This window comes from Chiloscyllium plagiosum, chromosome 27, assembly GCF_004010195.1.
Source record: "Chiloscyllium plagiosum isolate BGI_BamShark_2017 chromosome 27, ASM401019v2, whole genome shotgun sequence".
NCBI classification, from domain to species: Eukaryota; Metazoa; Chordata; class Chondrichthyes; order Orectolobiformes; family Hemiscylliidae; genus Chiloscyllium; species Chiloscyllium plagiosum.
Genome location: NC_057736.1, coordinates 19,471,359 through 19,497,579, shown reverse-complemented (window position 1 = coordinate 19,497,579; position 26,221 = coordinate 19,471,359). Strand labels below are relative to the sequence as shown.

The 26,221-nt window shown below is 42.0% G+C and overlaps 1 protein-coding gene across 2 annotated transcripts in view; it reads left to right on the top strand.

Moving 5' to 3' along the window:
- Positions 1 to 26,221, top strand: part of phactr4b (phosphatase and actin regulator 4b) — a 182,147-nt gene that overhangs the window by 3,309 nt on the left and 152,617 nt on the right. Inside the window, exon 2 of one of the 2 annotated variants that reach the window (XM_043717591.1) lies at positions 5,332 to 5,437. The exons of the other annotated variant lie outside the window; for it this stretch is intronic. The gene's annotated coding sequence lies outside the window, so the exon portion shown is untranslated. The remainder of the gene's footprint in view (positions 1 to 5,331; positions 5,438 to 26,221) is intronic. 2 annotated transcript variants of the gene reach the window in all.

The window sequence follows — 26,221 nt, the reverse complement described above, 5'->3', positions numbered from 1 at the left end:
TGGGAGAGTGGGCAGCCAGAGGGAATTGGGGGTGGGTGGGAGAGAGGGTAGCCAGAGGGAATTGGGGGAAGGGGGGAGGGAGAGGGCCCCCAGAGGGAATTGGGGGGTGCGGGAGAGAGGGAGAGAGGGCCCCCAGAGGGAATTGAGGGGGGGGTAGAGAGGGCTCCCAGAGGGGAGTGGGGTTGGAAGAGAGGGCACCCAGAGGGAATTGTTGGGGGGGAATTGAACCCAGATCCTTGGCACTGTGAGGCAGTAGTCCTAACCACTGAACCACCCTGCTGCCTTAAAGTGGCTAGGCATTTTTCCCTGCTTGGTTTTAAAATGTAATGTTGTGGTTAAATAGAGTAAGACATCTCTCTGACCTTCGTTATTGCAGGTCTTGGCCACTATCTGTTCTGTCAGTCCACCCTGTGAGTTGTACAGTTGGCCACATAACACGGAACCAACATCTTTATTCATCATGGAATTTGAGTGTCACTGGCTAGCCAGAATGTGTTGCCCATCCTTAATTCCCTTGAAGCTGATGTTTAGCTACCTTGAGCCACGACAGCATGCCCACAATGATGTTAGAAAGGGAAGTCACGATTTTGAGACAGTGACAGTGAAGCAGTGGTGATGTAGTTCCAAGTCAGGATTCAATGACAACTCAAGTAGTGTTGGTTAAAGGGAGTTTTTGGGGTGATGGTGTTTCTATGTATCTGCTGCCCTTGACTTTCTAAATACTTGCTGATTGAAGGGTTCTGTTGAAGGAGCCATGTGAATTGCTGTCAGTTAAGCTGCATTTTCCTGCAGAAAACTGGCATTGTTGATGAGTCTTGGTGACAGCAGTGGTGGAAATGTGTTGCTGGAAAAGCGCAGCAGGTCAGACAGCATCCAGGGAACAGGAGAATTGACGTTTCGGGCATAAGCCCTTCTTCAGGAAACTAATGCCCGAAACGTCGATTCTCCTGTTCCCTGGATGCTGTCTGACCTGCTGCGCTTTTCCAGCAACACATTTCCAGCTCTGATCTCCAGCATCTGCAGACCTCACTTTCTCCTGACAGCAGTGTTGACAACTAGGCAGCTTCAGAAGGCAGATATGAGTAATCCTGGGAGGCTAGCAAAATCACTTTAGGTTAAATAAAATGGAACAGACTCGAAGCAAAGAGAAGTTAGGGGATGGTAGGGAGCTGCAATTAGAAAGAATGATGCTTTGTCTGGAGAATCTTAGCACCAAGAGAGTTGAATATGAATGTAGTTTCAGGAAATACTCAGCTGTGGTGTTAGGACAGGGTAGTTCCTGGGTTTGAAGGGCACTAGGTGTGGAAAGAGGATTGTGGAGTGAGGGTGTGGGGGTCAGCAAGTGGGATTTGAGCACGAGATATCTTGAGAACCAGTGCCAAATGGCTTTTACCCAGATGATTTCAGTTTCAAGTTATTGTGACTTATTCTTGAAAATACACACAAACATATAAGAGGCATAAAAGTGCTCTGATATTTGGAGAAGGTTGGAACCCTTTCAAGCTCCAGCTAGCAGATAAAACCTGAATGAACTGCTGAAGGGCCAGTTGAATTTTCATGTTGAAATGTTTGTTAATGAAGGTGAGATTTTTATCTAGGTTACCTTGTCCATCTTGGTGTGTATATAATACTCTGCTGTACTTTATACAACTTTTGACTTAAGATTTTGATGCTGAAAAAATGTAGCTGAAAGCTTGACATGGCTGCTGTAACATAATGGTTAAAGAACAGGGTTAATAATTCAGAGACAAATTCAAATCCCACATGACAGATTATGCGTTGAATTGAATTTGTTAAATAAATCTGGTAATAAAATCTTAGTGTTTGCAACAATGACTGCAAAACTGTGCATTTGTTGTCAAAGTGCACTTAATTCCCCAATGTTCCTTAAAGAAAGGCCAGTCCTCAGCAAGTCTGACTTCAGAGTCACATTAATGTGTTTCAGTCTTAACTTTCCAGTGAAATTGTCTAGCAAGCCATGAAAGATGGTTTCTGTCACCATCTCAAGGACAATTTCGGAATGGGCAGTAAATGGTGGCATTGCCCATGACATTTATATTTTGAAAGTGAATAAATGCTCAGGCTTATACAGCCCACAGGGTGAGCCTGCATGAAATGTGCTGCACTTAATGCAGTCTGACTGAGAACCTAAAATGTCCACATGACTCAGTTTAACAGGTAATGTTTCTCGTTGGACTTTAACATAGTCCTGGCAATAAATCTGACAATTAGCTGAAAGGAATGATCTGTTTCTAAGTGAAGGTGCAGTTAACCGTCACGGTCTTTGCCTTGGGGCAAATTATGCCTGGCAACTGTGACTTGTGGAACCTTTTCTTTCTGGCTGTTTTGCCAATTATCTGAATCGAAAATGAGAAACTTTTAATGCTGTGAGTTATGAACCAGAATGTACTGCCTGAAAAAGTGGCAGAAGCCAATTTAATAGCGTGTGAAAGGAAATTGGATAAACTCTTCAAAATGAGGGAAAAAAAAGTTTGGGTGCTGGGCAATGACCATAAGGTTAATTGGATGGTTCTTACAAAGAGCGTGGCAGTTGAATGGCTTCTCCTGTGCATTCAGTCTTTGGTTTTGTTGGTTTATTTGGACTGGGTCAGCCTATTGATGTCAGACCTACATGTCTATCAGGTCTGGCATCAGTATCGTGATAGATAAATCCAACTTGTTGATTAATAGAATAAATTGGGTCAACGTGATCATTGAATTCTGAAATGAGCCAATTGCACGTCATATTTGCTGATAACATCAAGGTGCTGATTGCTCACTGTTCGAGGTTCATGTTAACTTTGCTTAATTAGTAATGTTTAGTTTTTAAACAAATGGTTGTGGGAACCAAGGTTCAACCTGTTTTGGATTAAAGACCAGTAAGAAAAATATTAATGCTGAAATGTTGGGCGAGGAGAACAGTGTTCCAGTGGTAATGCATTCAAGTGCTATCCTATTTCGCATTGTATGTTCAGCAGAGAACTAGTGGGACCCATCTGAGATCGAGGTGAGCTGGTCTGGAACCCTTCGGGAATGTACAGTTACAGCCGCCATCAGATTCATTGATATCACATTTATACTAATCGCCTTCAAAACCCAAAAGATAATCTTTAAAAGTATTGTACATAGTAAAACCATGGACTTCAGCTTATTGTGTAAGAATATGATTCAAATTCTATCACTGTAGATTTTTTAGCCCCACCAAACAATTGATATGAGCTAATGTGAAAATCAGATGTGTGTATTCCAAGGGCTTCAGCATATAATGTTTCTGCAATTGATGGGAGCCAGAGTTTTAAAGTAAGCTTTATAGCAGGTAGGTATCCATATTACTAGAGTAGTTTCTTTGACCTTCCTCTGGAGTTGATGGTGTACTGATTGATTGATCTGTACTATAACACTAAGGTTTGGTTGTCCACCCACAGAATTAATTGAGCTTTTGATGCTGAACAAGGAGTGCCTGCATTTACTGCATTTCTAAATGTTCTTGTCATAAATAGATGTAGTTTTAAACCAAACAGCTCAGAGTCTAACCTACTTCTATTTTATTGCTGAGTTGTTTCATCTGGTCTGTCTCTCGACTGTTAATTCATGTCAGGGTACAGTTCTACCGGTGTTGATGACAGTTCAGAATGTCAGAGTCCCTTCATGTTTGAACTTAGGCAGTGGGTGTTGGCCTTTGTTCAATTGCTGGCACTCTTGGGTCTGACTTTGTGGGTTTACAACCCACTGCAGAGCACTAAATCTAAGCTGACACTGAATGAGTGCTGCACTGAGGTGTTGCTATTAGGCTAAGGTGTTAAACTGAAGATTGATTTGCCCCTGAGAATGAATGGAAAAGATGATTTTGCATTGTTTGGCAGAAGTGAAGAGGAATTCTTCAGTATTCTGGCTAATATTTATCTCTTGATCAACATCCCAAAGACACATTATTTGGTTAATATTTTGCTTATTGACATTGACTACCATGTTTCCTCTTGTGTGTTAAAGACTCTACTTCATTGGTTTTAACGAGTTTTAGGATGTCCTGCAACATGGTGAGACTTTTTTAATGTATGGCAAGTTATCATAATCTGGAATCTGATACCTAATAGGTTGGTGGAAGCAGATTCAGCAGTAACTTTCAGAAAGAAGTTAGCTTTATACTTTAGGGGAAAGGAGTTACTGTTATGAGGAAAAGAGCAGGGGAGAAATTAACAGTTGGATGGAAACAGCTAGCACAGAAACGATGAACTGAACAAACTCTTCCTTTGCTAATTCTTTGCTCTATATGAGGTACATCAATGCCAAGCCTGGCTCTTTAGACACCTGCGCCAGAGGTTGAAAGCCTGAGAATTTGAGCAAGGCATCCTGACAATCGTCAGGAGAGGTGGTACGGCTAATTAATGCTTCAGCTGGTGCACAGTTCATTCATCAAAGGTCCAGGATCGAAGCTGTGCCCTTCCTGATGTAGAATGTACACGATTCAGTACTACACTGATTCGTGTGATGGCTGAAGGAGGATATCTTAATTTCTTCATGTTATTTTGACTGTGCAATAACATAGCATAACACCTTTTAATGAGAGAAACCCCAGGACTAGCATCAAACAAAATGTGACACTGAGTCACATTAGATATAAGGACAGATAACCAACTGCTTTGGTCAAACTGTGGTTTTAGTAAGTGTCTTGTGTGAAGGGATAAAGAGCATGAGGTTTAAGGAGGGAATCTCAGATCTTTGTGGCCTGGGCAGCTGGTGACGTTTTGTCTAGTGGATGGAGTGACGGAAATCAGGGTATGCAAGAGGGTAGAATTGGAGGAGTACAGAGAACTTGGAGGGTTGTAGGGTTGATGGAGGTTGCTTGGAGGGGAGGGGAGGATGTGGCAGGCGCTGAGTTGGTGAGAGACAGAATGCGAATGAGCTCAGGTGTGTGACCAATGAGACAGTGATGAGTGGAGCCCAAAAACCATAAGATGTAGAAGCAGTGATAGGCCATTCAACTCATTGTGTCTCCTTCACCATTCAATGAGATCACGGCAGATCTGATAATCCTCAACTATTCCACTTACCTCTCTTTTGCTCAGAGCCCTTGATTCCATACTGGGATGTTTCAGTCTTGAAAGTACTTAACAGCACAGCCTTAACTGTTCTCTGCTGTGACAATTCCACAGATTCACTACCCTCGGAAGAAATTCTTCCTCAGTTGTGTCTTCAATGGGCTACCCATGTAGCTCCAATGGATACAGGCTTAGCCCACCCAACCTTAGAAGACAACCCTATCCCAGAAAGTGGGCGAGACAATGTTTTCTGAACTGCTTTAACACATTCATACTTCTTTTTTAATGCTAGCTCCAGCTGGTTTGTGAACTCAGGAAATGACAAGGTCCTGGGAGCAGCTGATCCATCTGCCCTGTCACCTTGGGATGTGACTGGTTTGACAAACGCTGAGGCAGAGGTAGGAAAATGGATAATCTCATGTTTTGTCTTTAATTTGTAATATTTTGGGCTGGATCTCTCTACACTTTTTTAAAGATGAAAGGTTGCCAAAGGTTCTGGAAAAATTCTAGGCAACCATCAGATATCGGAGCAGAATTAAACCACTCAGCTCATTGAGTCTGCTCATGGCTGATATGTTTCTCAATGACTTGTCTTCCACAGCTTTCTGCATCAATGAGTTCCACAGAGTACTGCTGTCTGGTCGAATATGGTCTAATGAAACCCTTATACGGTCTCAGCAGTACATCTTTGGTGTTGTATTCTTGCCCTCTTGAAATGAATGCTAACATTGCACAGCCTTTCTAACTGCTAGCTGAACCTGCGTGTTAACCATAAGAGATTCCTGAACTAGGGCTCCCAGGTCTCTTAGTGCTTCAGATTTCTGAAGTCTTTCCCAGTTAGAAAATGAATTTTTCCTACACCATCTCTTCTACCAAAACTCACAACCTCCCACTTTCTTACTTGTATTCCATCTGCCTCTTCTTTGGCTGCTCTCCTAGCTGTCGAAGTCCTTCTGCGGCCTTCCCACTTCCTTAACACGACTTGTCTCTCCATCTCTCTTTGTTCATCTGCGAACTTAGCAATAATGCTTTCAGTTCCTTCTTTCGGGTCATTAATGTATAATGTGAATATTTGTGGTCCCAACGCTGACCCCTGTGGACCTCTGTTAGTTACCAGCTGCCATCCTGTAAAAAAACTTCTACTGGTCAGCCTATACCTTATCCATGCCAGTACCTTGTCCCGAACACAATGGGGTCTTGGCTTATTTAACAGCCTCCTATGCGGCGCCTTGTCAATGTCCTTCTGGAAAATTGAACAGGTCATGTCCACTGGCTCTCCTTTGTTTAACTTAGAGTCATAGAGATACACAGCACAGAAAGAGACCCTTAGTTCCAACTCATTCATGCTAACCAGATATTGTAAATAAATCTAGTCCCATTTGCCAGGACTTGGCCCATATCCCTTGAAAACCTTCCTATTCATACAACCATCCAGGTGCTTTTTAAATGTTGTAATCATACCAGTCTCCATCACTTCCTCTGGCAGCTCATTCCATACAGGCGCCACTTCTGTGTGAAAAAGTTGCCCCTTAGGTTCTCTTTATATCTTAAACCCCTCTCACCTTAAACCTATGCCCTCTAGTTTTAGACACCCCACCCTGAGGAAAAGACGGTGGCTATTTACCCTATCTATGCCCCTCATGATTTTATAACCTCTATAAAGTCACCCCTCAGACTTTGCTGCAGGGAAAATAGCCTCAGCTTATTTAGCTTCTCCCTATAGCTCAAACCCTCCAATCCTGGCAACATTCTTGTAAACCTTTTCTGAACCCTTTCAAGGTTCACATCCTTCCTATAGGAGGGAGACCAGAATTGCACACGTTATTCCAAAAATGACTGAACCAATGTCCTGTACTGTCACGGCATGACCTCCCAACTTCTATACTCAATGCACTGACCAATAACTGCAAGCATACCAAACGCTGCCTTCAACTATTCTATCTACCTGTGACTCCACTTTCAAGAGGCTATGAACCTATACTCCAGGGTCTCTTTGTTCAACAATACACCTCAGGACCTTACCATTAAGTGAATGAGTCCTGTCCTGATTTGCCTTTCCAAAATGCCGCACCTCACATTTATCTAAATTAAACTCCATCTGCCAGTCCTCAGCTCATTGGCTCGTGTGATCAAGATCCAATTGTACTCTGAGATAACCTTCTTCGCTATCCACTACACCTCCAGTTTTGGTGTCATCTGGAAACTTGCTAAACATATGTTCACATCCAAATCATTTATAAAAATGGTGAAAGCATTGGATCCAGTGCCGTCCCTTGGTCAAACAACCTCCAGCCTGAAAAGCAGGCCTCCATCACCACCCTCTGTCTTCGACCTTGGAGTAAGTTCTGTATCCCTTTGTAGGCATATACAGAGTAGCTAGCTCTCCCTCTATTCCATGTGATCTAATCTTGCTAACCAGTCTATAATGTGGAACCTTGTTTACCGCCTTACTGAAGTCCATATATATCACCTTCACCACTATCCCCTCATCCATCCTCTTCATTACTACTTCAGAAAACTCAATCAAGTTAGTGAGACATGATTTCCCCTGCAGAAAGCCATGGTGACTATCCCTAATTGATTTTTACCTTTCCAAATACATCTAAATCCCATCCATGAGGATTCCCATCAACAACTTGCCCGTCACTGACATTAGGCTCACCGGTCTACAGTTCCTTGGCCTTTACTTACCTTCTTTCTTAAATAGTGGCACCACGTTAGGTAACCCCCAGTCTTCCAGCACCTCACCTGTGGCTATCTACGCTACAAATATCTCAGCAAGGGGCCCAGCAACCACTTTCCTCTCTTCTTACAGAGTTCTTGGTTACACCTGATTTGGTACCTGATCGGATTTATCCATTTTTATGTTTTAAGACGTTCAGCACCACCACCTCTGTAATATGGGCATTTGTAAAGATGTCACTATTTAATTCAACACATTATATATCCTTCTACACAGTAAATGCTGATGCTAATGACCTCCTAAAAAATCTTAGAGTAGATTTGTTAGGTGTGACCTTCTCCTGATGAAGCCTTGCTGACTTGGCCCTATTTTACCATGCACTTCCAAGTACTATGCAGTTGCATCCTTAATCATGGGCTATAACATCTTCAGACCTTTCAGCTTCCCCAACACCACCTCCTTAGTGATGGCCACTGCACTCACCTCAGTCCCTGACTCTCTTGAAGTTGTAGTATGCTGCTAATGTCTTCCATTGTGAAAACTGATGTAAAATGCATTTCAAAATGTCCACTGGAGGAAGTGCTGGATGTCTTGAAACGCATAAAGGTGGATAAATCCCCAGGATGTGATCAGGTGTACCCTGGAACTCTGTGGGAAGCTAGAGAAGCGATTGGTGGGCCTATTGCTGAGATATTTGTATCATCAATAGTCACAGGTGAGGTGCTGGAAGACTGGAGGTTGACTAATGTGGGTACTAAGGACAAGCCAGGGAACTATAGACCAGTGAGCCTGACGTCGATGCTGGGCAAGTTGTTGGAGGGAATCCTGAGGGACAGGATGTACATGTGTTTGGAAAGGCAAGAACTGATTAGGGATAGTCAACATGGTTTTGTGCATGGGAAATCATATCTCACAAACTTCATTGAGTTTTTTGAAGAAGTAACAAAGAGGATTGAGGGCAGAGTGGTAGATGTGATCTATATGGCCTTCAGTAAGGCGATCGACAAGGTTTCCCATGGGAGATTAGTTAGCAAGGTTAGATCTCATGGAGTAAAGGGAGAACTAGCCACTTGGATACAGAACTGGTTCAAAGGTAGAAGACAGAGGGTGGTGGTGGAGAGTTGTTTTTCAGACTGGAGGCCTGTGACCAGTGGAGTGCCACAAGGATTAGTGCTGGACCCTCTACTTTTTGTCATTTACATAAATGATTTGGATGCGAGCATAAGAGGTACAGTTAGTAAGTTTGTAGATGACACCAAAGTTGGAGGTGTAGTGGGCACCGAAGAAGGTTACCTCAGATTACAGCAGGATCTTGATCAATGGGCGAATGGGCTGAGAAGTGGCAGATGGAGTTTAATTCAGATAAATGCGAGGTGCTGCATTTTGGGAAAGCAAATCTTAGCAGGACTTATACACTTAATGGTAAGGTCAAGGGAGTGTTGCTGAACAAAGAGACCTTGGAGTGCATGTTCATAGCTCCTTGAAAGTGGAGTCGCAGGTAGATAGGATAGTGAAGAAGGCATTTGGTATGCATTCCTTTATTGGTCAGAGTACTGAGTACAGGAATTGGGAGGTCATGTTGCGGCTGTACAGGACATTGGTTAGGCCACTGTTGGAGTATTGCATTTCTGGTCTCCTTCCTATCGGAAAGATATTGTGAAACTTGAAAGGGTTCAGAAAAGATTTACAAGGATGTTGCCGGGGTGGAGGATTTGAGCTGTAGGGAGAGGTTGAATAGGCTGGGGCTGTTTTCCCTGGTGTGTCGGAGGCTGAGGGGCATGAGGTTTATAAAATCATGAGGGGCATGGATAAGGTAAATAGGCAAAGTTTTTCCCTGGGGTGGGGGAGTCCAGAACTAGAGGGCATAGGTTTAGGGTGAGAGGGGAAAGACACAAAAGAAACCTAAGGGGCAATTCTTTCACGCATTGGGTGGAACGTGTATGGAATGAGCTGCCAGAGGATGTGGAGGCTGGTACAATTGCAACATTTAAAAGGCATTTGGATGGGTATATGAATAGGAAGGGTTTGGAGGGATATGGGCTGGGTGCTGGCAGGTGGGACTAGATTGGTTTGGGATATCTGGTCGGCATGGACAGGTTGGACCGAAGGGTCTGTTTCCACGCTGTACATCTCTGACTCTAAGTACCTATTAAGTTCCCTCCACCATTTATTTGTTCCCCATTACGACTACTGCAGCTTCATTTTCCAGTGGTTATAAGTCCATTCTTTTCTTTCTGTTATGCTGTGTATATCTTAAAAAAAGCTCTTGTAATCTATTATGTTACTAGCCTGCTTACCCTTTCTCCTTATTGCATTTTTAATTATCATCTGCTGGCGATGGGCTGAATGACCTAATTTCTGCTGCAATATCTTGTGGTCTTAAGGTTTTTACAAGCTTCGCTATCCTGTGGCTTCTCAATAATTTTCACCACATTGTATGTTTTTCTTTTTGTTTTGATGTTGTCCCAGACTTCCCTTGTCAGCCATGGTTGCCTTTCCTTATTATGTTTCTTCTTTCTTGGGATGAATTTCTGTTGTGCCTCCTGATTTACTCTCCGAAACCCCTGCCATTACTGTTCCTTGCTTGGCCCCTCATCCAATCAACTCAGGCCAGCTCCTCCCTCATGTCTTTGTAGTTACCTTAACTCAATTTCAATGCTGTTATATCTGATTCCATCTTCTCCCTCTCCATGAATTTTATCATATTATGGTCACTGCCCCCTTGGGGTTCTTTCATCTGTAGCCTCCTAATCAAGTCTGCCTCATTGCACACCAAATGCAGAGTTGTCTGTTCCCTATTTTCCTCTACCACTGCCTGCTCTTAAAAAAAAATCTCCACAAATTTTTTGTTAAATCAGCAATCCACCTGATTTTCCCAGTCTCCCTCATATTAAAGTCCCCCGTGATTATTGTAATAGTGCCTTTCTTACATGCCTTTTCAATCTCCTGATTTTTGTTTGTCTTTCTGTATCCTGACGACTGTTCAGGAGCCTACATATAACTCCCATCAAGGTTTTTTTTTGCCATTATGGTTCCTCAACAGTACTCTCACTGATACTACACCTTTTGATTCTACATCATTTCTTGGTATTTTAGTTTTATTTCTTACTAGAGTCATAGAGATGTACAGCATGGAAACAGACCCTTCAGTCCAACCCGTCCATGCCAGATATCCCTAAAAGACAATCCTGCCACCTTTGCCCATATGACATCCTTTTGATAAGATGGGTACCCTTGAATATTTAGTTCCTAGCCCTGATCCCCTTACGGCTATGTTTTTGTGGTAGCCACAACATCATATCCATCAATTTCAATTTGTGCTGCTGGCTCCCATTGACCTTGCTTCTTGAATTGCATTCATTAAGTTTCAACACTCTCCATCCTGCATTGACTGCCCCACTTTTCATAGTTCTCCCCTCATCTGTTGTGCCTGAAGTTAGACTCCTGAGCCTGTCTATACTCTGTCGTATTAACTGTTTTGGAAACTTTAAAAACCTTTGCTGAGTGCTCCCCCTCAAGCTGTATGAAGTGGGAGCTGGCTGATACCATTGTGAACAGTAGTAACCACGTCTGCAGCAATTGTTGGTTGCTGGAAGAACTCCGGATCAGAATTGATCATCTGGAATCTGAGCTTCAAACACTGTGGCACATCTGGGAGGGGAAGAGTTATCTGGACGCTTTGTTTCAGCAGACAGTCACACCTGGTAGATTACATAATTCAAGGTCAGTCAGTGATCAGGGACAACTGGGTGTGACTATAAGTGAGGCAGGTTGGGGGGATTCTGAGTTCAGAAGTGGGGAGCCTTAGCCCTTGACCTTATCCAACAGATATAAGATTTTTGTTCCCTGTAAGGAAGAGGAACAGTGCTGTTTACAGGATCAGCCAGCTGACCACAGCACCATGGTGCAGAAGGCCATTCAAGAGGGCGAGCAAAAAGGCAAACAGTTGTTATAGGGGATTCTACAATTAGGGAGACAGTATCCTTTGCGAGCCGGATCGGGAGTCCCACATGCTGTGTTGCCTGCCCGGTGCCAGGATGCAGGACATCTCCGACCGGCTTGAAAGGATATTGGAGCGGGAGGGAGAAGATCCAGTTGTTGTGGTCCACTTTGGCACTAACAACATGGGCAAGGCCAGGAAGGAGGACCTGTCTGGGGGTTATCAAGTACTAGGAAGGAAATTGAAGAACAGGTCCTCAAGGGTCATAATCTCTGAATTACTGCCCGAGCCACATGCTGATTGGCATAGGGATAAGAAAATTGAGGAAGTACGCATGGCTAAGAGATTGGTGTGGGAAAGAGGGATTTCATTTCATAGGACATTGGCATCAGTTTTGGAGGTGGGGGGGGGGGGGGGGGGGGTGCAGTTCTGTACCGATAGTTCAGGTGGAGACCGTCCCAATCTGGAACCAGTGTTCTAGCGTAAAGGATAATTAGGGTGGTCCCTTGGATTTTAAACTTGAGTTGGGGGAAGGGAAAGCAACAAGTAGTATGGAGTAGTAGAAAGATAAGCAGCAGGTTAGCTTGTGTGCAGGGTTTAAGTTCAAGGCAGACTAGGAATGAAGCAAAAAGGAAGGATAACTTAGGGCATATTACTACAGGTGATGGAAATTGTGAGGATAAGAAAATTAGCATTAAGGTGCTTTACTTGAATGCTCATAGTATTCGTAACAAGGTAGATGAATTAATGGCACAAATCAGCATGCATGATTATGATGTGGTAGGCATGACAGACGTGGTAGGAGGGAGTTCAGGACTGGCAGTTAAACATCCAAGGATTTATGACTTATCAAAAAGACTGAGGTGGGCAGAGGAGGCGGGGTTGCCTTGTTAGTTAAGAATGAATTTAAATTTATGGCACTGAATGACATAGGGTCAAATGGCTGACAAAGGAAGTCAGGAAATGTATCAAAGATAAAAAGAGAGCCTATAAAGTGGCCAAGGGCACTGGGAAATCAGAAGGTTATGGACTACAAAAACAAACAGAGGATAACAAAGAGAGAAATAAGGAAGGAGAGGATCAAATATGAAGGTAGGCTAGCCAGTAATATTTGAAATGATAGTAAAAGTTTCAATACATAAGAGACAAACGAGAGGCAAAAGTAGACCTGCCGCTCCAAATTGATGCAGGAAGGCTAGTGCTGGGAGATAAGGAAATAGCTGGGCGAAGTCCCAGATGATTGGAAAATTGCTGTTGTAACCCCCTTGCTCAAGAAAGGATCAAGACAAAAGATGGAAAATTATAGGCCGGTTCTAGAATCCATCATTAAGGATGAGATTTCTAAATTCTTGGAAGTGCAGAGTCGATTAGAAAAAGTCAGCATGGATTTACTAAGGGGAGGTGGTGCCTGACAAACCTGTTAGAATTCTTTGAAGAGGTAACAAGTAGGTTAGACCAGTAGATGTTATCTATCTAGACTTCCAAAAGGCCTTTGATAAGGTGCCTCACGGGATGCTGTGGCGTAAGGTGAGGGCCCATGGTGTTCGAGGTGAGCTACTGGCATGGATTGAGGATTAGCTGTCTGACAGAAGGCAGAGAGTTGGGATTAAAGATTATTTTTCGGAATGGCAACCGCTGATATGTGGTGTCCTGCAGGATTCGGTGTTGGGGCCACAGCTGTTCATTTTATACATTAATGATCTGGATGAAGGGACAGGGGCATTCTGGTGCAGTTTACTGATGATACGAAGTTAGGTGGACAGGCAGGTAATACTGAGGAAGTGGGGAGGCTGCAGAAAGATTTAGATAGTATAGGAGAGTGGTCCAGGAAATGGCTGATGAAATTCAACATGACCAAATGTGAGGTTTTGCACTTTGGGAAAAAAAGAATACAGGCGTGGACTATTTTTTAAATGATGAGGAAATTCGTAAAGCAGAAATACAAAGGGATTGGGAATGCTAGTCCAGGATTTTCTAAAGGTTGACTTGTAGATTGAGTCTGTGATAAAGGAAGCAAATGTAAGGGCAACATTTATCTCAACAGGGCTGCAATATAAAAGCAGCGATGTGCTTCTCAGACTTTATAAAGCTATAGTTAGGCCCCATTTAGAATCCTGTGTCCAATTTTGGGCCCCACACCTCAGGAAGGACATACTGGCACTGGAGCATGTCCAGCGGAGATTCACACGGATGATCCCTGGAATGGTAGGCCTAACATACAATGAAAAACTGAGGATCCTGGGATTGTATTCGTTAGAGCTCAGAAGGTCGAGGGGAGATCTAATAGAAACTTACTAGATAATGCATGGCTTAGAAAAGGTGAATGCTGGGAAGTTGTTTCCATTAGGTGGGGAGACGAGGACCTATGGGCACAGCCTTAGAATTAGAGGGCACAGCCTCAATTTAGAACAGAAATGAGATACTTCTTCAGCCAGAGAATAGTGGGCCTGTGGAATTCATTGCCACTGAGCGCAGTGGAAGCCGGGACGTTAAATGTCTTCAAGGCAGAGATTGATAAATTCTTAATCTCGCAAGGAATTAAGGGATACGGGGAGAGTCTGGGTAAGTGGCGTTGAAATGCCCAACAGCCATGGTTAAATGACGGAGTGGACTTGATGGGCCAAATGGCCTTCCTTCCACTCTTATGTCTTGTGGTTGTAACATTTTACATGCAGTTTACACACATTCCCTCCCCACCTCCCAGTATTTAGCTTAACGTCCTATCCTCCTCCACTGTTATTGTCATTTACCAGGACTCTGGTCCCAGCATGATTCAGGTGCACACCATCTCATTGGGACCGCTCCCTCCTTCCCTGCTACTGGTGCCAATATCTGATGAGTTCAAACCCGTTTCTCTCTCACCATGTTTTGAGCCATGTGTATACCTCTTTAATCTTGTTGACCTAGTGCGAGCTCAAAGCTCAGGTAATAATCCAAAGATTATCAATTTTTTTGATTCTGTTTATTAATTTCACCCCTAATTGCTTACATATCCTCAGCAGAACTTCTTTCCTTTTTCTGCCTTTATCATTGATACCCACGTGGGTCATGGCAACTGGATCTTCTCCTTGCAATCCAAGTACCTTTGCAGCCCAGATGATCTATCCTGTTCTCAGGCAACACAATTTTCAGAACTCTTGATTCTGGCCACCGAACAATGGCTTTTCTCCTGACTAAATAATCCCTGTTTGCAACTACATTTGTTGCTTCCCATTCTTGAATGGCCCCCTGTGCCACAGTGTTACATCAGTTTGCTCATCCTCCCTAGAGCCCCACTCTCATCCACATAGGGAGCAAGAATCTCAAACCTGTTCGACAAGCTCAGAGGAGAAAGTGAGGATTGCAGATGCTGGAGGTTAGAGTCGAAGAGTGTGGTTCTGGAAAAGCACAACTGGTCAGGCAGCATCCGAGGAGCAGGAGAGTCGACGTTTCAGGAATAAGCTCTTCATCAGGAAAAGCTCAAGGGCTGAAGCTCCTTCAGCACTATCCCCTGGATCCCTTTATTTGCCTTGCTTATAGTCACACCCTCCTGTCCCTGACCACTGGCCGAATTCAAGGTACTTTATCGAGGGATTGTGATCGTCTCATGAAACAGTGGCCAGGTAATTTTTCCCTCCACCAAAGTGTCGCAGTGTTCGAACATCAGCATCCAGCTCATCAACTCTGAGCCTGAGATCCTCAAGCAACTAACACTTGCAATGTTAGTGGTCATTATGAACCACAATGGAGTCCACCAGCTCTTATATCATAATGTAAAGCTTCTGGGTACAGACCTTTGGACTATGCTGTGATAGGTAATCTCACTTCATGGTGTCCCAAGATCTATGACAACCTTCAATGAATAAGTATACCATATTTATGATTATGAATAATTTTATGATTGAGATGTCTATTTTGAAAGACAAGGAATAGATGCTCCTTCCTGAATGTGCACTTGTGTGAATATTATGTCAGGGCAGCATCAGAATTGACTGTGATGACCCACAGTTGACGAGCTGGCCCCTTTAAATCCCCTGGAACCAGAGGTTACGTTGTGAGGTAGTGTACTAACAGGGTGGTCTGAATGGTCCTTTTTAAATTGTAGAATAGGTAGTTACTTTAAGTCGCATTTTTTCAAATCCTCCTCTATGGGTACAAAACCTCACTGATCAACATGGTTTTGTGCTGACTAATTGTTGTGATCTGCAGGTATCAGCATTGCTGAGGTCTTTGATCAGTGTGCACCACGGATTTTAGTCTTTTAAGTTTACAAGTGACTGACGGTCTGTACTCTATCCGTTAACAGCACAGAAAAAGTACTTTCTGCAGTTTATGAAGGAGGTCATGAGGTTTTAAATGTATCCTTGGCTACTGGAGGTTCTACCCTCCAGTCTACTGTGATGCTTGAGTTATTTATATTTCCTGGATTAATCAAGAAAGCAAACAGGGCTCCACTGTAACGCACCCTTCATTGAAAAACGGTTCTCCTTTGTCATTGCCTCAGGGAGTGTCTCATAATGCGGTTGTTGAATCATGCTGCTGATTTTTGGGGCTTGTTTTAACACTTGTGTGTGTAACTGTGGCTTCCTAAACCTTGTGGTTCCCACACTTTATAATTGGCAAAAATAAACTAAAGGGGACCTGGAAAGTGCTGCCCAAAAGGGTAAAACCTGCAAAAAGGATTTGGCTTTGCATTTGATGGGACAACATGTGCAAGGCTATGGGCAAAGGGCAGTGGATTGTGACAAATAAGATAGTTGTTTCAAAGAGCTGACATGGGTACATTTGGCTAATGGCCTCCTTTTGTGGTGTAGCAGCGTCCGATTTGGCAACTGTAAATGTGTAAAACCGGGTGCTAAATGGCAACAAGGTATTCAGTTGTAGGAAAGGGGGTTGGTTTTCCTGCAGAGCTTGTGCCATAAATATATTTCCATTGACTACTGCTCCCTGAGTCTGCAATGATCCTGTGGTACCCCTAGCTGAAATCAACTTATGGAAGCTTAGGTGTATAGGTCACAACCACACTAAGAAGCTTATTCTGTCAAGTGAGCCAGTGTTTTAACAAGACAGTATTCTCACTTCTATCTAAAATGACTACTTTAGGCTGATCGCACCGCTACTTAATTTGGTGGGGTTTAGCTAAACATGGGCACTTCTGTCTACTGTTGCATGTTCCTTCATTAGACGCTGCACTTTTTAATTCAGGTTGCAGTGCCCCACAGTCTGACTGACTGCTTTCAAATCTGGGCCAGCAGCATTTGCAAACCAAGTTTACTGAACAAACCCCACCATTTTCACAACCTGTAATGTTAGGTATCAACTTAAGCGCATGGGAGTCAGGGTGCTTTGCTGCAACATTAAGCTGTTCACTTCTTTCAGAAGGCAATGTTGCTTTAACCTTTTACGGCAGTTTATGTTCTTGCTTTCTGTTGGGCAATCTAGAAAATGAATAAAAAGTGTCTGGTTATGAATCTGGTTGCCTTGCTTATGCCCCATCCCACCAAAAGAACTGTCTTCCCCTTTTAGCCTGGGGGTCACAATTCTGGTTACACTTTTTTTTTAAAATCAGCTATTTTGTTTTGTTTGACTTATGTGGTTCGAAGAGCTTAGATAACAGCTTTTAACACTGGTGTTTCACTGATGGATTCCTAAATTAGAACATCAGATTTTGATATGTAGCAACAACTTGAGGCATGTGTAAATGAATGGTAGCTAATGCATGAATAGTCCTCATAGTATGCTGCCTATGTAAGTTTATGTATTGTTAACAGTGACAATTTGCATTTGTACAGCATCTTAAATTTGGCAAAATTTTCTTAGAAATGTTATCCATCCCTAGGCTGAGGAATGTAGAACATGGGGGCACGGTCTCAGGGCAAGGGCTGAACATTTTAGATTAAGACGAAATGTCTTCAGTTGTAGGGTTGTGAATCTTTGGAATTCTCTACCCGATAGGGTTGTGGATGTGTCATAACCGAATATGTTTAAAAGGTGAGAGACACAATGTTGACTTCGTGGAATCGAGAGATGTGGGGAGTTGATGGGGAAAATGGAGTTAAGACCAATAACTGTATTGAATGATGGAGCTGGTTCAAGGGGCCATGTTGCTTGCTTCTCCTGTTTCTTACATAAATTGTGAAACGGAGTCACATAAGGTTATATTTGGAAAGGTGATTAAAAGCTTGACCAAAACGAGAGTTGTTAAGAGACATCTTAATAGAGGAGGGGCATAGGACAGAACTCCAGAGCTTAAACCCGAGCATCTGAAATGTGGCAGCCAATTGTGAAGCAGTGGAAAATTGAGATTAACAAGAGTTGAGAATTGGAGCAGTGCAAAACAAGGTCATATTGAGCTATTGTGACTATTTAGCTAAAATTTTACTCAGCACCTGTCTTATTTTCCACAACACCATGTGTGGAGTCAGACTGATTTTTCATTTTCCTTAAGTTGAGTGCAGCTAGGTTACACGCATTAGAATATGATCTTAACCTACACGACTACCTGATGAAGGAGCGGCACTCTGAAAGCTAGTGCTTCCAAATAAACCTGTTGGACTATAACCTGGTGTTGTGTGACTTTTAACTTTGTCCATATTAGAATAATTTGTGTCTGTAGGCAGAAGTGGAAGGTCTATTCTGTTTTCGGGATAGCTAAGGATGTTTGGCAGTTGCTAGTTGTTTTTGCTTGATATTTGATATGTTAGGCTTTTCCCCACCTTTATTCTCATTCATATGGAGACAATTTTCCATAAGTGGGCCGACTGTTTGAACTGACCCCCAAAATCTTCAGTCTTTTTTGGAGTTAGTGCTGCATCAGTCTTGACCATTAACATTGAACAGCAGAAAATTATTTACTACAGAACCATGAAATATCCATAATGTTTTCTTACAGCCTCAAAGCAAAAAAAAACATGTTAGACCAATGTACAGGTTAAAAGCCACTTATCTGGATATTTTTCAGTTTAAAAAGTATTAAACTGCAGGTGCAATTAAGTATAGCTCAAAAATGATGCAGCAGATTAGTGGGAAAAACTGAGCATAGTTCTTACGTCTTTATTTGTGTTAGCTCAATTAAATGGACAGTTTACAGTGCAGAGTAATGCTAACAGTGTAGGTTCAATCCCTGCACTGGCTGAAGTTACCTGAACTTTCACTTTCTCTTGATCTCTCCTCTCGCCTGAACCTGGTGACCCTCAGGTTAAACCACCACTAATCGTCTGTCTGTCTCTCTCAGAAAAGTCCTGTGGTCTGTTATGGCAACTTTACCTTTTTACTCTGCCTAACTCTTTTTGCACCACAGGATAAACTTTGAATTACAGCCAATTGGCTGGCAGTAATGTCCCATTCTCTCTCTCCATAGTAATTTATCTCCTATCCATACACACAGTTTTCTCAGAAAGAGGGAGCTGAACTTTGGCATGCATCTCCTGACATCCTTAAGGTGTGCAAACCAAGTGAGGTCTTCCATTCTTTTTTTTTGGAGGGGGGGGAGCGGGGGGAAGAAACAGGAAACACACCACCTCTAATACTTGTACAATCTTTGGTTGGATAATATGGGATGCTGTTTCCAGAATTCCTGTTCAGCCTATTTACACTACTGTCTAGGTAATTTGAAGACCCTAAGGCCTTCCATGGTCGTGTGTGTCTTTTGTACTTTAAACTGACAAACAATGATGTTTTTGCCATCTTATTAACGATAGCTTGAATTGGTTGGCATTCCTCCCTCTCCACAACTTCATTTCTTCTTGTGATCAGAAATTAGAAATGTCAAACTGCATTCATGAACATTTTGAATGAACTCTATTAGTCACTTCAGACATACGGTTTGTCATCTGCCTTCCATTTGAAACATGCCACTTCGTAATCATTGTGAAAAGCAGCTGTTTCTGTCATACAAAGCTTGTTTTTTTGTTTTAAATATGAATACTGTACAAACCTTTGTTTTACTGACAAACCTGTGATACTTCTTTAAAAGTGAAAAAAACTGTGGATGCTGTAAATCAGAAACAAAAACAGAACTAGCTGGAAAAACTCAGCCGGTCTGATTGCATCTTTGAAGAGAAATTAAAATTAATGTTTCGAGTCGAGTGAGCCTTCCTCAGAACCCGTTCTGTGATTTTTAAGTTAATGTTTACATTTAAGCATTAAAACGTATTGCCATCAGTTCTGGTGGCTCTGATCATGGTGATCACTGTGATTGTACATGTTGCTTGCCATCCCTGCTGGACAGCCTAGAACAATGAGTCACAGTCTTGGTTTAAAGGTTTGGCCATTTAGAACTTTAAACTCAAAACTTACTATGAGAATCTAAGGGATGAGAACCTGAAGTCAGGTTGGTAAGTCACCTATGTTTTTATTGAATAACAGGTGTATTCAAGAGGTTATTTGACGTAACATTCTTATGATGTGAATGACGTATGATTTCTTCATTGTCGCCCACCTTTATTTTCCCTGAGTTGACGATGTTGAGCTTCTGTGAATCGCTTGGGCCTTTAGGCTGGATGTCATGTTTCGTGCATAATCCTGAGGTCAATGATAATTGTTTAGATTATGGTTCAGAAATGCAACTTGGGGAGGGGGGGGGGGTATGGAGGTTTTGCTCTTAATTTGTCACCCTTTTTCTTGTTGCCATTGGAGGACAGGAGGATCAAGACATCACACTGTCTACTTCTATATTTGATGTTCTTTCCTGCGGTTTTTGAACGAGTGATTTGTATTCTGAATTTGAGCACTTGGGTGCCAAACACCTTGTGTTCATGTATAGATTGGTAATACATAAGCATTTGAACCTAACAGTTTTTAAACTCATGATTAGGTTTAACAGAATCCCTGAGTTTAGTTTAGTCGGTCAAGTATGCAAATTGTGAAGTGCAAGGAGAGTGGTGAACTGCAAATCATTGTCACTGCATTCGAGTTTGGAACATCATCTAGTATTGTACATACTGATGAATTCACCTCTTTATGTAGTATATCACTTGGCTGATCCAGTGACAGATGTTGCTGAGAATCAATATAGAATTATAGCCATAAGCTGCACTGACACCAGATTTGTACACCATTATACAGGATATTAATATTAGTAAGAATCGTTTTATTATTGAATGCTTGAGGGAGGGAGGAAGGCAAGAGTAATGTTTTTAAGGGATAATTTTACCAGCGATGAAAATGGTATTTAGTGACAATTTAAAAATTATATACGGTCACTTTAGATTTGTTAAGGAAATTATATATAAACTTGTTGTGCTGTAATTACATCTGCCTACGAGTAATAACATTTAAATGTCGCACATTTAAATTGGCACTTTACTTATAAGTTAGGCAAACAATGTGCAAGTTTAATGTTAAAACATTAAAATTAGTATTGAGATTGTGGTGAAGTTGCTGTAGAATTTGGGGTTGACATAGACATTAGTGTTAATGCAGCACAGATGCTGGCAGCCCTGCATAAGCCTTTTAGATTTGTGATAAAGGATCTACAAAGGTGGGTTAGTTGTAAATATACAGTACTGTCCTTTTATCTGGGACTTAGGTTCAGAAGAAGCCTATGGTGGTGGAATGAATGGTATCTATAAAGTTCATACAGTGAATTGTGTTTGGACAATGTTAGTCTCTTTCTTGTTTTAATTCAGTGGTATTGAGCAGACTTAAATTAACTGTGCTAATTTCTGCAGTAATTCAGTGAGACCGCAGAGTTAAGTATTACCTGATCATTATCAGATAGTTTGGGAGCTTACTCAGCATGAGTTGATTGCAATATTTTCAATATTATAACAGTACTTCAAAAATATATTTGTAAATTGCTTTGTAAATCCCTAAAATTGTAGCACTATATGAATGCAATGTTTTCTTTCAAGCCTATCTGGAAGACTAATGTGGAAAATGGGAAAGGTTATATTTAGTTTACTTACAAAGTGATCACTGCTACCTCCTTTGAGAACTGTAAAGGATGGGCAATAATTGCTGCATCAGTAGCAGCCCACATTTCTTTAATTAAAATAACAGGTATTGTGTGATTAGGTTTGTGGATGTGGGAGCATTACTATATCTTGCCCAGGAATATTCTATGTCGAAATATCTTCAGAGGACAAAGCCGTGTCAATGCTTGCCACTGCAATGCTCACCTTGATGAGCAGTAAAACCTGTTCCACTGTCCAAGTATGTTGATTTAGATAATTGGCACTTGTTGTTAGCCTCAGTGATCCCATATAGGTGCAAGAAAATCAACCAGCTTTTAATTGCAGTTATTCAGGATTGTCTGCAAACTATTATCGTGCAGTATGTGCATAGGAGGAAAAGTAACTTGCATGTTGTGTCTGCAGGTTGTCTTCAAAACAAGTTTTGTATCTTCCAGTAAAGTACAGGGAGCAGTCTTGGTTTGCTGAATATATCCTGTGTGTATTGTCACTGATGAGTTAATAACGTTATTTAGCTGTCTCAGGTACCAGTGTTAATTTCAACGCTGACATTCAGGCACCAGGAATTGCCACAATAATAAGTTTGAAAAGTGGTAAATGCACCGAACTAATCCGAGGAGAATGCAAACAGTAATGATAAATATTTTGGATGATCCAGAATATTCTAAACCAGAGCTTGATTTCTAGTCTGTGCGCACCAGCTGTGGTAGCTACTATTGGCCAACACACACTTTGGGCAATGAAGAAGACAAATGAGCAAATTGACTGTTAGCTTGTCTCAACTAGTAGCACCCTCCTGTTGAGTCAGAAATTGTGTGTGCAAGTCCCATACTGAAATTGAAACATGTTATCTAGGTGACCTGTCAATATGCTGCAGTGGTCAAAGTAGTGTCTTTCAGATAAGTGATTAAATCGAGTCTCTATCTGCTTGATCAGGCGATTGTGGAATATCCCATGGTACTATCTAAAGAACTGCAGGACATCTCCCCTGATGTCCTGGTCAAATGTTTCCATTAATTGCTACATTGAAGAATATAGCCTAATGTTTGATTTTCACTTCATATCTGTTTGTTGGGTCTTGCTGTGCACAAATTAGTTTGATTGGTATGGTCTGGGATTTTCACCCCAATTAAAGGAGGGAAGGATAATCTGAGCAACATTAGATTGCTCTCCTAGTTTCTCTTGGGGTCTGCGCTATTGGTGATTTGTGTCTGCTGCTCATCATCTGTTATGAGTCTGCAGGTAGGATTACAGTCCAATTTGAACATAACATTTCAGTTACAATGGGTCATCATTCACTGCTGCATGCTTCTTCCTGTCATGGCATGTTTCTGTGGCAATCTGAAGGTGTGGGTCTTCAGATTTTCATGTTCTGTTGTAGAGATTTTGGTGCCAAGTGCTTCAGCCATGAGCAGACTGCTCCGAGATGTTGAATTGGAGTCAATCTGGCATGAAATGATGTCTTGCTTGCATGAGTATCTATCATTGTTTTAGCTTACCAGTGGGCCTGCTGAGATCATCAAGCTCTCCACACAGTACGCTTTTTGGTGAGCAAGATATTTCATTCTAATGATGTGGTTTGCCAGCATCACTTGAGCAATACCATAGCATTTTGAGTTAGAAAGCTGCAGTGCTCTGACCTTGGGGTGCAATGCAACTAAGGAATCCCAAGAACCTTTCTAAAACCACACATATGAAATGAATTTAATCTGCATTCCTGATTCTGATATGTTGTCCAAGTTTCAGCCCCATGCAGGAGTCTGTTTAGTATGAGGGGATTATAGATTATTAGTCATAAGGCAATTGGGTGTTTGTGAATTTTTCAGGCTCTTGCCTGAATGTCATAGCAGGACTAGATTAGATTACTTAGTGTGGAAACAGGCCCTTCGGCCCAACAAGTCCACACCGACCGTCCACAGAGCAACCCACCCAGACCCCTTCCCCTACATTTACCCCTTCACCTAACACTACGTGCAATTTAGCATGGCCAATTCACTTAACCTACACATCTTTGGACTGTGGGAGGAAACCGGAGCATCCGGAGGAATCCCACACAGACACTGGGAGAATGTGCAAACTCCACACAGACAGTTGCCCGAGATGGGAATTGAACCCAGGTCTCTGGCGTTGTGAGGCAGCAGTGCTAACCACTGTGCCACCGTGTTGCCCTGAATGCAAACCTAATCTTCTCATCAAGCTTCATTGTGGTTGACGGTTGATTGCCATGCTGCTTTGGATTGATCAGCTTGATTCTTTGTCATTATGTGATGTACATTTTTTCTAATCAATATTTTGGGAGAGGATATTTTTAAGATATGCCCCTGGAACAGGTGGGACTTGAACCCAGGCTTCCTGGTTTAGATAAAGTGTGACTACTGCTTGAGCCTTTGATCGCTTTTACTTTCTTTCTAAATTTGCTTCAATAGTTAAAGTGGTGCATTTCAGATGAGTGATTAATTTCAGATCTATCTGCTTAGTCAGGTGGTTGTGAAATATTCCATAGTGCTATCTGAAGACCATCTTCTGTTATATCCACTGTAGGCTAATCGGGGCACCAAGTCACATCAAAGATCACAATTTTAAGTTGTGCGAGACTAGATATAGATTAGGTGTCAGGAGATGGTCCTTTTCCTCTCATGGATAACTTGACCAGGCTGTTGTTTTGTGTGATGGGCAGCAGCTCTGAATTCCAATAAGTGACACCTTGGGTAAAGATAACCTCTTGAGTCACCACAGTAGGGGAATTATGAGGGCCAGTGTGATTTCTTGTTTTGAACACCTAGTTGAGTCAAAATAGAATTTCTCACAGTCTTTTCCCTCAAAATTGGCATGAGCTTCTCTTGGTCTGTTTTCCCATGTGACCACATTTTTGAGGTGGAGGTTATATATATTGTACACAATGCAACAGTGTGTAGAATGTGCTGATTGGACCAGAGGAGTATTTACTTGTCTATTATTGTATACTACCTGAGCTGATCCAGATGTAATGATGTGGGGGTCCTGGACTGGGGTGGACAAAGTTAAAAATCACACAACACCAGATTATAGTCCAACAGGTTTGGAAGTCCAAATTCTCAGAGCGCTGCTCCTTCGTCAGGTAGTTAGCTAAGTAAACTCAGACTAAACCTAGTGTTGTGTGATCCAGATGTAATTTGCATGATCGACATGCCAGCTTTTCTCTTTCCTCCGCTCCCCGTCACCAGCCTATTCCCTCAGATAATGATAAGCATCTCCATGAGAGCGATAGGATTTAGGAGTGAATAGGTTATTTGGAAATATCACTTGCTGAGAAGTAGGGAATTAATGGGTGGAAGAGTAGATCACGAGTTTTGGATTGACTGTTTGTAAAAGGTGAATCATTGAATTGGGTACAATTAACTTGGTTGGGAACTGGATAAGGATGCTCTGTGGATGCTGAGGGATCTGTGAAAGCTGTCTGTCAAAACAGGAAGTGCCCTGGCCCCTCAGCTCTATAGTACTTAGATTTTTTTTAAAAAGTTGTCATGCAAATAACGTTAAATAGGTCAAAGCCTTATCTCTGGGAAAGTTCAGTTCTGTGCAGTGAAATGAAAAAATAAATAGAGCGGTCCGTAATGTTGAAACTTTTAAGTTGGGTGGGAAATCTATTCTTTTATGTAGTTTGAGAAAACCAGGTGGATGAGAAAGAAGCTTCCATTCATTTTTGTGGATGTCCAAGTATGGATTACAACAGGAATTGGCTTGTTCCAGCATGACCACATATGGAATGAAACTTTGGTTATCTGTTGCCCCTTTATTTTCCATATAACACCTGAACAGACCAAGGATAGCCAATGTTCCAATGCTAAAGTTAGAAAAATAAAATAGTCCTGTCTCTCTTATCCCTTGATCACTTTTTTTCTTGACAAATGCTTTCTTACGTTTACTGCATTGTACATTTGCATTTTCCTGTGACCCCACTGGATAAGAACACTGAGCTGCAGGAAACCTGAGTGTGTTTAGTCAGCCCCACTAAAATAGCTCAAAGTTCATTTTGCACTGGGATTGTACAGTCAGTAGGCACAGGAGACCTGTAGGTACAGCTTATGTAATAAATACAAACTGGATTCCAATTCATGTCCTAGGAGTAAAAGGGTATGTGTTAAACAAGGTTCTTTGTGGGAGTATCATGGAATTGGTTAACTGAAGTAGAAATTGATAAGTTGAAAAATGGATGTAAGTGAGAAATTCCTTTTTGTTATATTGCTATGGAATGTGAATTGCCACTGTTATGTGTTTTTTTGAAAACTGCTGTAAGATAAATGTGTAGATTTATATTGATTTAAAGATGCAAGATACTGGATGTTTGAATGCTGGTTGCCCTCTGTGTCCCAAAGCTGGGCACACAACTCTGCTCGTGCCACTCTTCCAATGGGGTCATGCAACTTGATTGTCCGTGAGTTCAGGATCCAACCCAGCACAATGGCTTGTATTTGAGTAGCCAGCCAAGACTTTGAGATTCAACTCAGGACCTAAAGAACGGTCATACGGGCTAGGAAAGGACATTGGGACTGTGGAGAAACTGGAGGAAGAACAGGTGTGACTTCTTATCTCCACAAGCACCCAAAAAACAGCTGTCAGTGCTGAAAATCTTGTGGTTCTGCAAGATATCATAAAATAGTTATTAATGCAGAACTAGTTACCATAA